A 12,477-nucleotide genomic window follows, 5' to 3' on the forward strand; every position below is an offset into this window, starting at 1 on the left:
CTGAAATATGTCACCAAATAACATGGAAATGGTAGTCAATTGCAATTAAATTTTAACGTCTCCAAAATAATTTATACCAATGGTGTAGTGATGATTCTCTAGTTTGAGGCCAGTAGAACAAGCTCAGATAAATTGATATGCGAAATTATTCATTTGAATACGATTTATTCGTGCTGTTCGGAATTTGAATCAAGGTGTTCGGAATATGAGACAGAATGAACGCAGTGTTCGGCATTTGAATCAAAATGTTGTTCCATACTTTTACGTAAAAACAACACTAAAACTAACTAAATCAACATTATTATCGGTACACCCAACAGCTAACAGTTAGACTTTGCGAAGAAATTAAAATTTACACGAATATCAGCCAATTTATGCCCATCAGATGCATTTGAAGTCACTGTTGGCCTTAAGTGTTCGGAATATGAGTCAAAACGGTATCTTCGTACCTGCCACACGATATTTACTCTTCACAGGCAAAATTGGTCAATTGGCAAAGAAAACTCTGAACTATTATGGGGCTATGCATCTGAAAAGGAAGTCGCCTACTTCGACGCATGGGAAATGACTTCCCAGAACTCGTGAAGACAATCATTTTTCTTTGATCGCAGTATGCAGTTGAGAAGAAATGTCATTTCAAATGGAGATCGATGTAGAAAACTTCCTGAACGATTCTGCTGAAGAAATTTTTACTTTTCCTTGAGTTCAACAGCATACTCATCAGAACATTGGGCTGAGGAGAAGGCCTTGTCTCATTTTATAAAAAAAATTGAAGCACAAAGAATTAATTGTAACTATGAAGTACTAGCATTTCAAGAAAATAATTTTACACTGTGACATACGATTTTTATATACATGTAGATACTTTATATTGACGATGACCGACCATCGAAGTGGTTAACCAGTGAGAACAGGTAGATCAGAAAGACTGAATATGTAGTTTGTAATTATTGTTTTGAATTCTTACGAGCGATTGGAAAGTTTGAACATTCTTCTTCTTGGCATTACGTCCTCACCACCCTCTCAGCTTACTTTTCAATGAACACTTCCACAGTTATTAACTGAGAGCTTTCTTCGCCAAAGCTGCCACTTTCACATTCGTATATCGTGTAGCAAGTACGATGATACTCTATGCCCAAAGAAGTCAAGGAAATTTCCTTTACAAAAAGATCTTGGATCGACCGAGAATCGAACTCAGACACCTTCAGCATGACTTTGCTTTGTAGCCGCGGACTCTAACTACTCTCTACTTAATTGTTTGTAAAACAATCTTTTCGTCTACATGAAATATCAAAGTAATTAATTCCAAACGAAATCATAATTCAATAAAAACCCATTCATTGTGTTCTTACTTGACGCAGCGAACCGAATTGCATAATCAAATTAGATCTACTGTTATGTGCCTCCGCACAATGACATAATATTTGAAACAGGCCCATTCTCTCGCAAAAAAAAAACACTCAACATTTAACCTTTTCCTCGTTTCCCCGGCTGAGGCAGTGAAATACCCATTCTGTTGTTGATGGGTCGATAGAGAGAAAGAGCCTTTGCGACAAACGGGAAAAAAAACTTCAACGCGATCGTCACCGACCGAGCGACGAACGGGCCTAGCAGAGGACAGAACAGGGCAGCGGTGAAAGAACCGTAGCATAACAATGGATTTTGTAATACCGCTTCTTCCCTCACCCCGCCCGGTCTTCACTAACCCAGCGACATTGCGTCAATTGCCACATCATTCCGCATGTTTTAGTGGGAGAGATAGAAGAGAACGATCATCGGTTCCTGGGTAGGTGAATGAAAGGTTGACCTCGACCGCCGACGACACACGATTCCCATGAACTTCACACCGCGTTCGGGTTCTTTCTCTTTGCCGAGGGTTGGATGGAGGAGAGTGTGAAGTTCAGTGCCAGCAGCAGCCTCACGCAACGCAGAGCAGAATTCTACCTGTGTGCGGCGATGTAGGGCCGCCTAGCTTTGTTTTACGGTTGATGGTGAAGGGGATGGGGACTTGGAGAAGGATGGGTGTTGAATGCAGCAGCAAAGCATAAACTTCGATCGTCGGACGGTACCGTTATTCCTTTCGGCTCAGGTGAAGTGGGTTTTGTTGAATGAGCGATGCGGGAAGGATGTGAGGAACGCCGCACATACACATAATGATCGTATTCTCTCCGTTCGAACGAATGGACTGCTGGGTCTATGCTCTCTCCGATTGGGGAAGCGAGGGTGAGTGATCGCTGCTCGTTCTTCTACATGGTAGAAGCGGTGTGCGCGCATGCCGTTGTTGGTGTGGGTAGGTTCTAGATCGAACCGAATGAATGAAGGAGGAAGCGAACGACGAGTGAGCTTCTGGAGGTGTATGATCTGCGCTGAGCACCTGGATGTAGGGGTATGCGATATTTCGCGAAGGATTCCGTCAATGATGCTCCGAAATTGGAATCAACGTGATCCATCGAGGTGGAATTTCAGTTTTCCAATTTCGTGTTGTTTTATAAAAATAACAATATTTTGGAGATGTGGTGAATAATAGTTGGTTCGAAAAAGGTGCATATTTTACTTTGAATATGCTGAAAACTATATTCACTCTTGTAAGCAAATCACAAAGATCGCACACAAATCAAACCTCATAATAACAAGCAATCACATTTTGATGTTTACCATTTTTAAATCCTGGCCTACTTATATTTAGTTAGCATTAGCAACAACTTATAACTTATTGTAATAAGATGTGTTATTTTAAAATTGCATATTCATTGATTCTTATATTGAAATAATGAAAATTGAACCAAGTACATATACGGATTTTGGTGCTGTATGGATTTCGGTACCACACGGTACACTCTATTGGCCTACCTTTTATCAAGAAAATAAACAACATAAGGGCCTACTTTTCCTACCGATATACACAGTGCTGACAAGTGTGACAGTGAAAAATGATACCTTCATCTAGTGCTACGCTGTTCCTCTAGTAGTGGTAAATTGTTAATTTGTGTTCCAATAGTTGCGGTATTTGTTGTTTTCTAATGGGATTCTATATAACTTACAATGTTTGCTGTTATTTGAAGCGTTATGTTAAGAACTTGTGAAGTTTTTATGCATATTTGTACACGGTAACTACTTGTTTTGATTCTACCCCATTACCCCGAATGACATCACCCCGAATTCCATCACCCCGAATGCTATTTCCCCGAATTTACAAATATATTGACATGATGATATTGATGACATTTCCCCATGATATTGGAATTCGGGGTAATGTCATCACCCCGGGTCGTTCGGGGTTTTGGAATTCGGGGTAATGGCGTTCGGGTTAAAGGCATTCGGGGTAATGGGGTAGAATCATCTTTAACACTTATGGTTGCACAGATTGTGACTTAATCTAGATTTCTTATCCTACTAGCGAAAACATTTTTAGAGATATTCAGGTCAAATTTATCGGAAACATCATTAAATAATCTAAAACTATCGTTGAAAGGGTAAAAAAACGTATTGAGTGCGTTTAGTACCCAGACAACCAGAAATCACAGAAAAGTTCACATTTCAATTCGTTTAATCATACTACTTACATCAAACCCGCAAAACACCGTGGATAAAATCGTCAGATTGATGAGTTTCCTCACATAAAACACTTTTTTCTGAGTTCATTCGTACATTTTGTTTCGTCCCGTATACTCGTACAAAGTAAGTCGAATCAATCCGTAGCAGCTGTCAAATCAACGTTTGTTATCATCAGTTATGTCGCATAAGATCACAGGTTAGTTCGGTTCAATATTTATACACTCACATTGTATGTTACTTTTCATCACATAATATATGCACGTATATCGCCTCCACTTTTGTACGTAGAAGGCCTTTTCGCGAAGTAACCATGGAGCATTATATAATTGCATATATAATGCAGCTGCATTGCCGTAAGCCTACCATTAAAGTAGTTTAAAAGTGAAAAAGGGCACTTTTACAGTTAAATTAATGCAAAAAAAAAAACGATAAAGCAATGAAGCAACTTATAAAGTAATATTAATGCAGCAGTGCAATTTATAAAGTGATGTTAGTGCATTGATACATTTGTAATGTAGGGTTAATGCTTTATTGCTTGACAGCTCTTGAAATTTGTTGAATAAAAGCAATGTTGCATCAATGGTGTTGATATGCAGTAGAATACGTGCAATGTTATAATGCTTGTGGTTACTTGGGTAGATGGCAACGGTCTTCATAGGCCGGTTTTGAGTTTTTAAAGCATACACGTCGTGGTTAGAGTCTGCGGCTACAAAGCAAAGCCATGCTGGAGGTGTCTGGGTTCGATTCCCGGTCGGTGCAGGATCTTTTCGTAATGGAAATTTCCTTGACTTCCCTGGGCATAGAGTATCATCGTATCTGCCACACGATATACGAATGCGAAAATGGCAACTTAGGCAAAGAGAGCTCACAGTTAATAACTGTGGAAGTGCTCATTAGAACACTAAGCTGAGAAGCAGGCTCTGTCCAGTGAGGACGTTAATAGAAGAAAAAGAAGAATGCAAAATGTATTAAAATGCTTCTCCATATATATTTTTAAAAAGGGCCCACACAGCCGTAGCGGTAAACGCGCAGCTATTCAGCATGACCATGCTGAGGGTCGTGGGTTCGAATCCCGCTGGTCGAGGATCTTTTCGTAACGGAAATTTTCTCGATTCCCAGGGCATAGAATATCTTCGTACCTGCCACACGATATACATATGCAAAAATGGTCAATCGGCAAAGAAAGCTCTCAGTTAATAACTGTGGAAGTGCTCATAAGAATACTAATCTGAGAAGCGGGCTTTGTCCCAGTTGGGACGTAACGCCAGAAAGAAGAATATATAGGGGAACTGGGTGTAAAATGCGCCGTTGGGGTAAAACGCGCCACCCTTGTTTTGAACGAACGACGTGCTTTGGGACGCTGTTTTTCACCCGAGATAATAGAAAATGTATTAAAATGCTTCTCTACATATATTTTTAAGTGTTTTTCTGGCAAAAATCATGAAAAACTCGAAAAAACGTTTTTTGCTGTTTTCGTTGTAATTTTGTGTTATTTTCTAGACCATTTTTCAGGCCGATGTTTAACAAAACTTTTGAAACTATCACCGAGAATCGACTTGTGCACTCCCATAGTTCATATTCCATGCGAAAAAAGTGTTGAATTTGTTCTTAAAAAGCGTATTGAAGGACTTAAATTTTAATCAACTCGTGGCGCAAAACGGCCACTCCTATTTCATTACACCAAAACAGTCGTTTGAATTCAAATTCCAGCAAACGTAATGCCAAGTTATAGTTACGTGCCAATTTGAACCTTACAAATGCACAATTTTCGAATCAGCATGTATACTATTATTGAACAGCGAAGAGCTCAGCATAATCTTTCGAAGCGCATGACGCTAATGACCGCAAAAGCTCCTAAATTTATGCTTCGACCACGTGCTTCGAGCACGTGGCCCTAATGCTGTTGTAATGTTCTAATTTGGAAAAGTCTTGAATGCTGTTGTAGTGTTTCATCTGTTGTGAAACATTTCAATGTTCCAGAAGATTCTATGAATTGAGAAGTAGAATCGTGCTAACACTTTTACAATATTCAGCTGAATAGCTGTTGCAATATATATTATCAACTTGCAAAATCACAGTTGTGATAAAGTCAAGTATCGAGTCATGGAACGGGAATAGTTTGGAAAAATTTTCCAAAGGAGTAAAAAAGTAAAATTCCAGAATATGCTGTTGTAGTACTCCTCACTTTGTGATTGTAATGTTCTAATATTAAGATTGACTGTTATAATGATTTATTAATGCTGTTGTAGTGCTCACTGAAACATTTCGGTGAAACATTTCAAAGCGTTACTGACGGACAGACAACTCTGGGATTTTATATATATGATGATAACATCTGAACAAACGCCCGAATGTATGCAGCATATAAACAAGCACGATTGTGTGTGTGCGTTTACAGCACGGCTAACGCCGAACTCAAGCGGGACGTTTTACCCCGCAAAACAATACATATGCAGTTAACAGTGTTTGGATTTCGATCAGAATAAGCCGATCGAACCACATTCGGAGAGTGTTACAGTTCGCGAACCATAACAGTTCGTGGCACATCGCATTCGGAGAGCCCTATGAATGTAAACATTCACTCTCTCGTTTGGTAAGTGGCACGAGAGCGTTCGAGAGCAGCAACTCTCACAGACTGCAACAGTATCGAGTCGTTCGGGTGATTTATGTTTTGCATAAAATTGGTAATAACTTTCATATTTACCGATAATGCAGCCTTTAACAATCTAATTATAATCTATTGGATCATTGAACATCTCTTTGGTTACAAACATAGCGCAGAAAATGGAAAATATTCGCCTCTGTTTCTTGATCAGAATGAGAGTTGTCAGCGAATGTTACAAGTGTTGACACACAGTGATCGGCGCCAAACAGTGAGTGGTGTGTGTCTGTCTTGTTTATGTTCATAGCTCGTTATCTTTAACGAACGGTAAATGTCATGGGTGTTGCATGAATGTAGGCAAATAAATGGGATGAAATTATGGCTCGTGTGTCAATGATCGTTAAATTTTCCAAAGCCTGGCAGTTAAACAAGCAGTTTTTTAAAAAAATGATTTATAAACCCCAGAGAAGTTAAAATGGATAGTTGTTTCTACTATTTGATAGAAAACATGTTTGTTTATCCGACCATAAATAAAAAAGAGCGTAAAATAATGTTTTTCACATCTAAAACAGCTGTTTCCCTTAAGGTGAAGATAAATCGAAGCCAAAGTACACATTTTCAAGAGTACGGATCTGGAGAACCAAACATCCGTTTAAGCTGAAAACCTTATCGATTGGTCACCACCAGCTAGTGACCAATTGATTTAGTTTTCAGCTTAAACGGAAGTTTGGTTCTCCAGATCCGTGCTCTTGAAACTTTGTACTTTGGCTTCGATTTATCTTCACCTTAACGTGGGCAAACTATCCCCAACCCCCTAAGCAAGCTTTTTATAAAAATTGATTTATTAACTCCAGAAAAAAGAAAATGGATGGCTATTTGTACTATTTGATAAAAAATATCTTTGTCTATGAGAGCATGGTAACCAAGTGTATAGCGTGTTAGTACTGAGCAACGAATGGATTAACACGTGATTTTACAATGCTAAGATGGAGAAAAGATCCTCCTCTATCTCCCAGTGGTGATAATTTGTATTTTAGCCCATTCATTTGCTTGAAAACAACCAGCTACAAACACGATTACCGATGGCTATGCGAGAATACTTGAAGTTCTGTGTATCGTTCCGTTTCCTATCGACGTGGGAACAATATCCGTATCGCATACCCTCAGAGCTGAGCACCTGGATGGCACACAGGTGCGCGCGCGTTGGCCGATTGATGCGATTGTATGGATGCGCTCGAAGCTTTTCGGAAAGAGTTCTAGGGAGTTACACAATCTGCCTTTTGGTGTTGGTGTGCGTCGGCCATTGACAGTGGTGGGGGAAGTACCTTGACCGTCAAAATGTGTGTAGTTAGCGGAGAGTAAACAGTGATTTGACGAATCTTCCCCGATTTAGTTGCTCCGAAGACAATTCACGAGACGGACGCATCCCTGCTGTCGGTTGTCGGTTTTGGAAGGAAGAATCGATAGTCCGGATACGCGATCGAGCTTCAGAGTTTGATGTAGATGTTCTGAGCGCTGCCGTGTAGTGTGGCACTCAGTTACAAGTGAGTTCGGGAAGATCGCGACGGAGAGCTTTCGGGGCTAACAAACTGATCTGGGTGGCAGTGTTGAGTCACACGCGAATCACCGTGCACCAGTAGTCAGTGGGAGGCGCAGAATTGTAGTTACATAAGGGTTTTGTGCTTGTGACTTGTTGTTGCCGATCGTGATCGATCGTTATATTTGGGGGAAAAACAGGAGCAAGCATTGTGAGAAGCTCCAAGTGTGATTATATTGGGAGTGAAAAAGCAATTTGATCCTTGTTGATCTGGAGAATCTACCAAAACAGAAAAATCAAAGGAATGATCTTAATGTATGTGATAATCTTGAAACAAAGTGATATTACAACTTGAAGACCTGTGCTCTTGTGGGAATTGTTAAGTATTACCAGATTGTAGTGGCAAAGCAGAAGAGTTGCGAAACAAAAAGGATTTGAACGAGCGTTAATCGAAGAAGACACGAACCTGTCAGCAATACAACGATCATCTATCCTGAACTTCATCCAGAAGACATCGACTGAAGTAAACGTAATTCCATCCAAAGTGAATGATAAGTGATAAACAAATTTAGCTCAACGAGTTATCCAGTGTACACGTACAAATAAATGATACATTGAACCCATCGTAATCAACGACTGAAGAATTAATCCTAGGAGGAAGAACTCCGTGAAGATATCTAGTGCTACTCAAAGTGCAATATCAGTGTTGAAGCAAGGCAAAATTTCCGCAAAAACAAGTCAAACAGGAATCAAGTGATTCCTCTGGATTAAATGGCAAGTGAGTGAGACGGGAAACGTTTTGCAGTGCACCAGAGTGAGACATCGAAATCGGGAATAAACTGCGACTTTGCGAGCTGATCTGTGTGCCCGAGTCCAGAGATATTGAAACCGAGAAGAACCCGCGGGATCCGCAGAGTGACAAACTGCATGATCTCACATATTGTTTCCGCAAGTGCAAATGAATTCTCCCCCGTTGGAGTGACACCCAGAGTGATTTGAATAAGCTGGAACGCAATTCTCTGTCGGAAATCGATCCCACAGGAACAAGTGTTTGTGTTGGAGTCATCGTGGGGAAGATTCTGGAGCTGAACTCGTGATCGTGTAGGAGCACGCGTTCGCAAAAATTAGCAAGAACTTCAAGAACTTCGATCCTACCGCAGAAGAGTATCGAGCATACGATCAGATCATAAACACTCAATTAACATGTACCTCGTAATCGGCGGAGATCGCCGCTGAAGGATTACACCACTCCGCTTAGAATAAGGTAAGTTGCTCGACGAATACGACGACAACAACAGACTACGGGCAGCGTGCTCGATCGTAATCTTCAAAAGACCTTCCTCCTCCGGAAGGGCACTCTCGGTACCTGCCGACGTCTACACTTCCTAGTGTTCCGGAGTGGTTATCGCGGTAGATCGAGTTCTGCGGTTTTTATGTAAACCTGCGTCAGGGTCAGCCCAAGAGCACAACACTAATCTGCGTTGTCATTCATTCTGTGTTCTGGCCGATAGATTTTTTGCCTCGATGAAGGACACGATCGTGCCCGATTGGTGTGCGAGCAAATTGCGTCGTCGTCGTCAGAATGGTTTGCGTTCTGACTGGCGGAAGGTCATTTGTTAAGTTAAGAACTTTTCAAGAATCGCTTTGTTATGATGGAAAATTCCGTCGCAGAGTGGCGAGACGAATTCGCTTACAGTTCGCCGTCGATAGTTGGATGGCGCCATGAGTGACTTGGTAGCTAGGTGGTTAACTGGGTCACTCGAGCGGAGGTCGTTGAACTTGGAGAGCTCCGAAGTGCATTCGCTGTTGTGGTGGTGGTTGTGAAGGCCGAACTCTTTTCTAGTGCAGTTGTGGTGGTATTGGTGATGCCATGGACTTTTTTTTGCGATTGAGTGAGCAATAGAAACTATTACGACTGGAAAGTCCCAGATTTTCGGGAATATTCCAGATTACTTTTGTGTTGATGTTCAGAAATCACTATATGATATTTATTTATTTCATGTAGTCAATCATAAGTAGACCATGTAGGTACAATTCGCATTAAAAACTATACAGGCTAATCAATCGTTTTTTTTAATACTGTGAAACAAAGATCTGTGTAAAAATATCATTACAAGTTGTTGAACCTAATTGACATTTTTTTTTTAGAAAATGTAAAAATCATCAGTATTTTCCACTTCTAAAAATGGTGAAATCAAAACTAGATCAACTGTATCAAAAACACACACATCTATTCTCATCCGAGCACCTCGGGAGCTTCGTCCCACAACTAGGTCATGCACGGGCGAGGTGAATGAACTGGACTTCGGCTGGTGCTGCATCGGTAATGCAGCACGAGAGCGACCCGAATGCAATCGGAGAGATAAAGAGCGAGAGCAACTTGGCACTCACTCTCCCTCTGTCAATTCGCTCCGATTTCCGAACGAGATGTGAGTGCATTCGAGTGCGAAATCTCATTAGACCGCGCAAAAGGAACTCATTGGTGAGTGCCGCAGCGAAGGGTGATGATTTTTGCAGCTCTGGACGATGTTATGGCTCGCTGGGGGTTCAGTGAACTCGTGGGGACTCTTGGGATTATGTGCTAAGTGTGTTTAACCGTGCGCGGATACTATTTTTGGAAGTTGTGGTCCGGATTTTATGTGATGAAAAGTGAAGGTGTTACGGAAGACGGAGAACAGAACTTGGGTGCGTGAGTGATAAGAAGAATTTGGAGAATTGCCCTGATTTGCAATTGTTTTTTTTTTGTTTTGTATAAAAAAAAATGAACTTTGAAAAAGTTTACAGAAAATGGCCAACAAAAACGAAACAAATATTTTGCTTTTACTAAAAAAAAAATGTTTTCACTATTAGAACTGAATTCAAAATAACTTTTTGTGTCTACTACAAATTATAAGAAAAAAAGTTCAATTTATTTGTGCTGCAGTTCATTTTTCATAATGTTGCAATTTGTGTAGAGAAATGGAATGTAAACAGACAAATAGATGGCACTTTATCAAGCTCAGAAATGGAAATGGCTTACGCGGGAGTAACAATGTCTTTATTGACATATAGATGGCGTTAGATATTAAGACAGCTGTAGAGCCTATAGGAGTTCAAATAACGTAAACACTTGTTAGCAAAACAAATAATAAGTCACGTTTCGCGCGCTTTAGAATACGTGAAGGACTTATTTCCAAGGGCTCTTAAGAAATTTTCTTGGGAAATGGTTTTGAACAAAATTCTAAATTTCTATCGAATGTCACTTTCATCTGTTCTTTTCGGCCAATTTTCTCTTGAAATGACAAATAAAAGAAGTACGTGATCGTGGATGGGAATTTTTATCCTTGATAAAAGTTGTGGTTTTGAATTTAGTTCTAAAAATCTAAAATTTTCGCTATGCAGGGTGTGACAGCCCGCTACACTGTTCGTGAGAAGTAAAACAGAAGAGAAAATAACTCTCTTTTGTTTTCTTGTTTCTCTCTGCAAGGCCAAAACCATCACGCTTTAAACGATTGGCACAATTAGCGCTAATCTATTAGAAAAATAAGAAAAATACTGGAACTCAATTTACTTGTCGTATCAAATCTTTACAGCAAATCAATAAATTTATAACAACCTTACTTTAAATTGTATATTGTAATTATTCAATAGATGACGTACATTTCAAGTTTATTTGAGGTTGTTGAAAAAAGAAATGTAAACGTATCTTAGAAGTGTCAATAAAATGGTCTCACGTTTTTAAACTAATTCTAGTTTCGAGAACGAAACTGAAAACGAAGCCGATAAATGATATTTCAAGTTGTTTCACAGTATATTTTGTAAAAATTTTAGTATTACTTTGTACTACTGAGCATTTTTATGTGAATTTCCACGGCTGCCACTTCTAGACTACAGCTCACAAATTCCACCCCGCATTTCGGCATGTGTGCACTCACGTATGATCCCAACACCCGGTCATCGCAAAAACCCCTTGGAGCAGAAATCCTATCCCGCCTATTACGAAACACCCTCTTCATGCGCATACCACTGCGAAACCGTCATCATCGCATATATCTACTTAGTAAGATAACAACAATAAAAAAACAGCAGGAAGGAAGAGCACTAACGCATTCATTAGAACCAGCATTCCTCGCCTAGTAAATATGATCCCATCGGAGGTAGACTGGAAGGTGATGACGGACCCACTTCTACTAGTATCCCCTCACAAGTCGTATAATTATTTCTGATCCAAACGACTACTCACTAGGGCGGTTCAAGTTAAAAAAAAAGTACCCCATATTCTCTTTACAATTCTTACGATAAAAATAATGTTTTAGCTACACATGGGATTATGGTTCTGTTGACTTCTGAAAAAAAATGAACTAAAAAGATTTATTCTTTCATTGAAGCTTAAATATCAAAATTTAAAACTTTATGAAACCATCTACTTGAATGTTACAGTTTTAACAACATTAGAAGTATTATTCCAGTTACTTCTAATAAATATTCATATAAATCTTCAACGTCTCCATATTTTCACCAAAATGGATAAAACTTTGACACAATTTTTTTTGATTATTAAAATAGTAAACAAGATATGAAAGATGGAATTTCCAAACTTGTTTGCAATTTGAACCGCCCTACTACTCTCCCATGGCGTGAAACCTATTCCCTTCCGTCCACGCGAGGCAAGTTTGTTTATAACGCATGTATAATTTCGAAATTATGAGGCCCAGCCTGCAGAACCAGCCTCCCGTCCCCGAATGGCTCCTCTCATTATATTGGCATGGCGGCCCCGGCATGGCAGTTATTATTCTTGAACTTG

General features: G+C 39.8%; 1 protein-coding gene across 1 annotated transcript in view; it reads left to right on the plus strand.

Moving 5' to 3' along the window:
- Window positions 1–7,540: 7,540 nt before the first annotated feature.
- Window positions 7,541–12,477, plus strand: part of LOC5578584 (PR domain zinc finger protein 1) — a 188,797-nt gene continuing 183,860 nt past the window's right edge. The window contains exon 1 of the mRNA XM_021842085.1: window positions 7,541–8,958. The gene's annotated coding sequence lies outside the window, so the exon portion shown is untranslated. The remainder of the gene's footprint in view (window positions 8,959–12,477) is intronic.

The sequence above is a fragment of the Aedes aegypti genome, chromosome 2 (genome assembly GCF_002204515.2).
Source record: "Aedes aegypti strain LVP_AGWG chromosome 2, AaegL5.0 Primary Assembly, whole genome shotgun sequence".
NCBI lineage: Eukaryota > Metazoa > Arthropoda > Insecta > Diptera > Culicidae > Aedes > Aedes aegypti.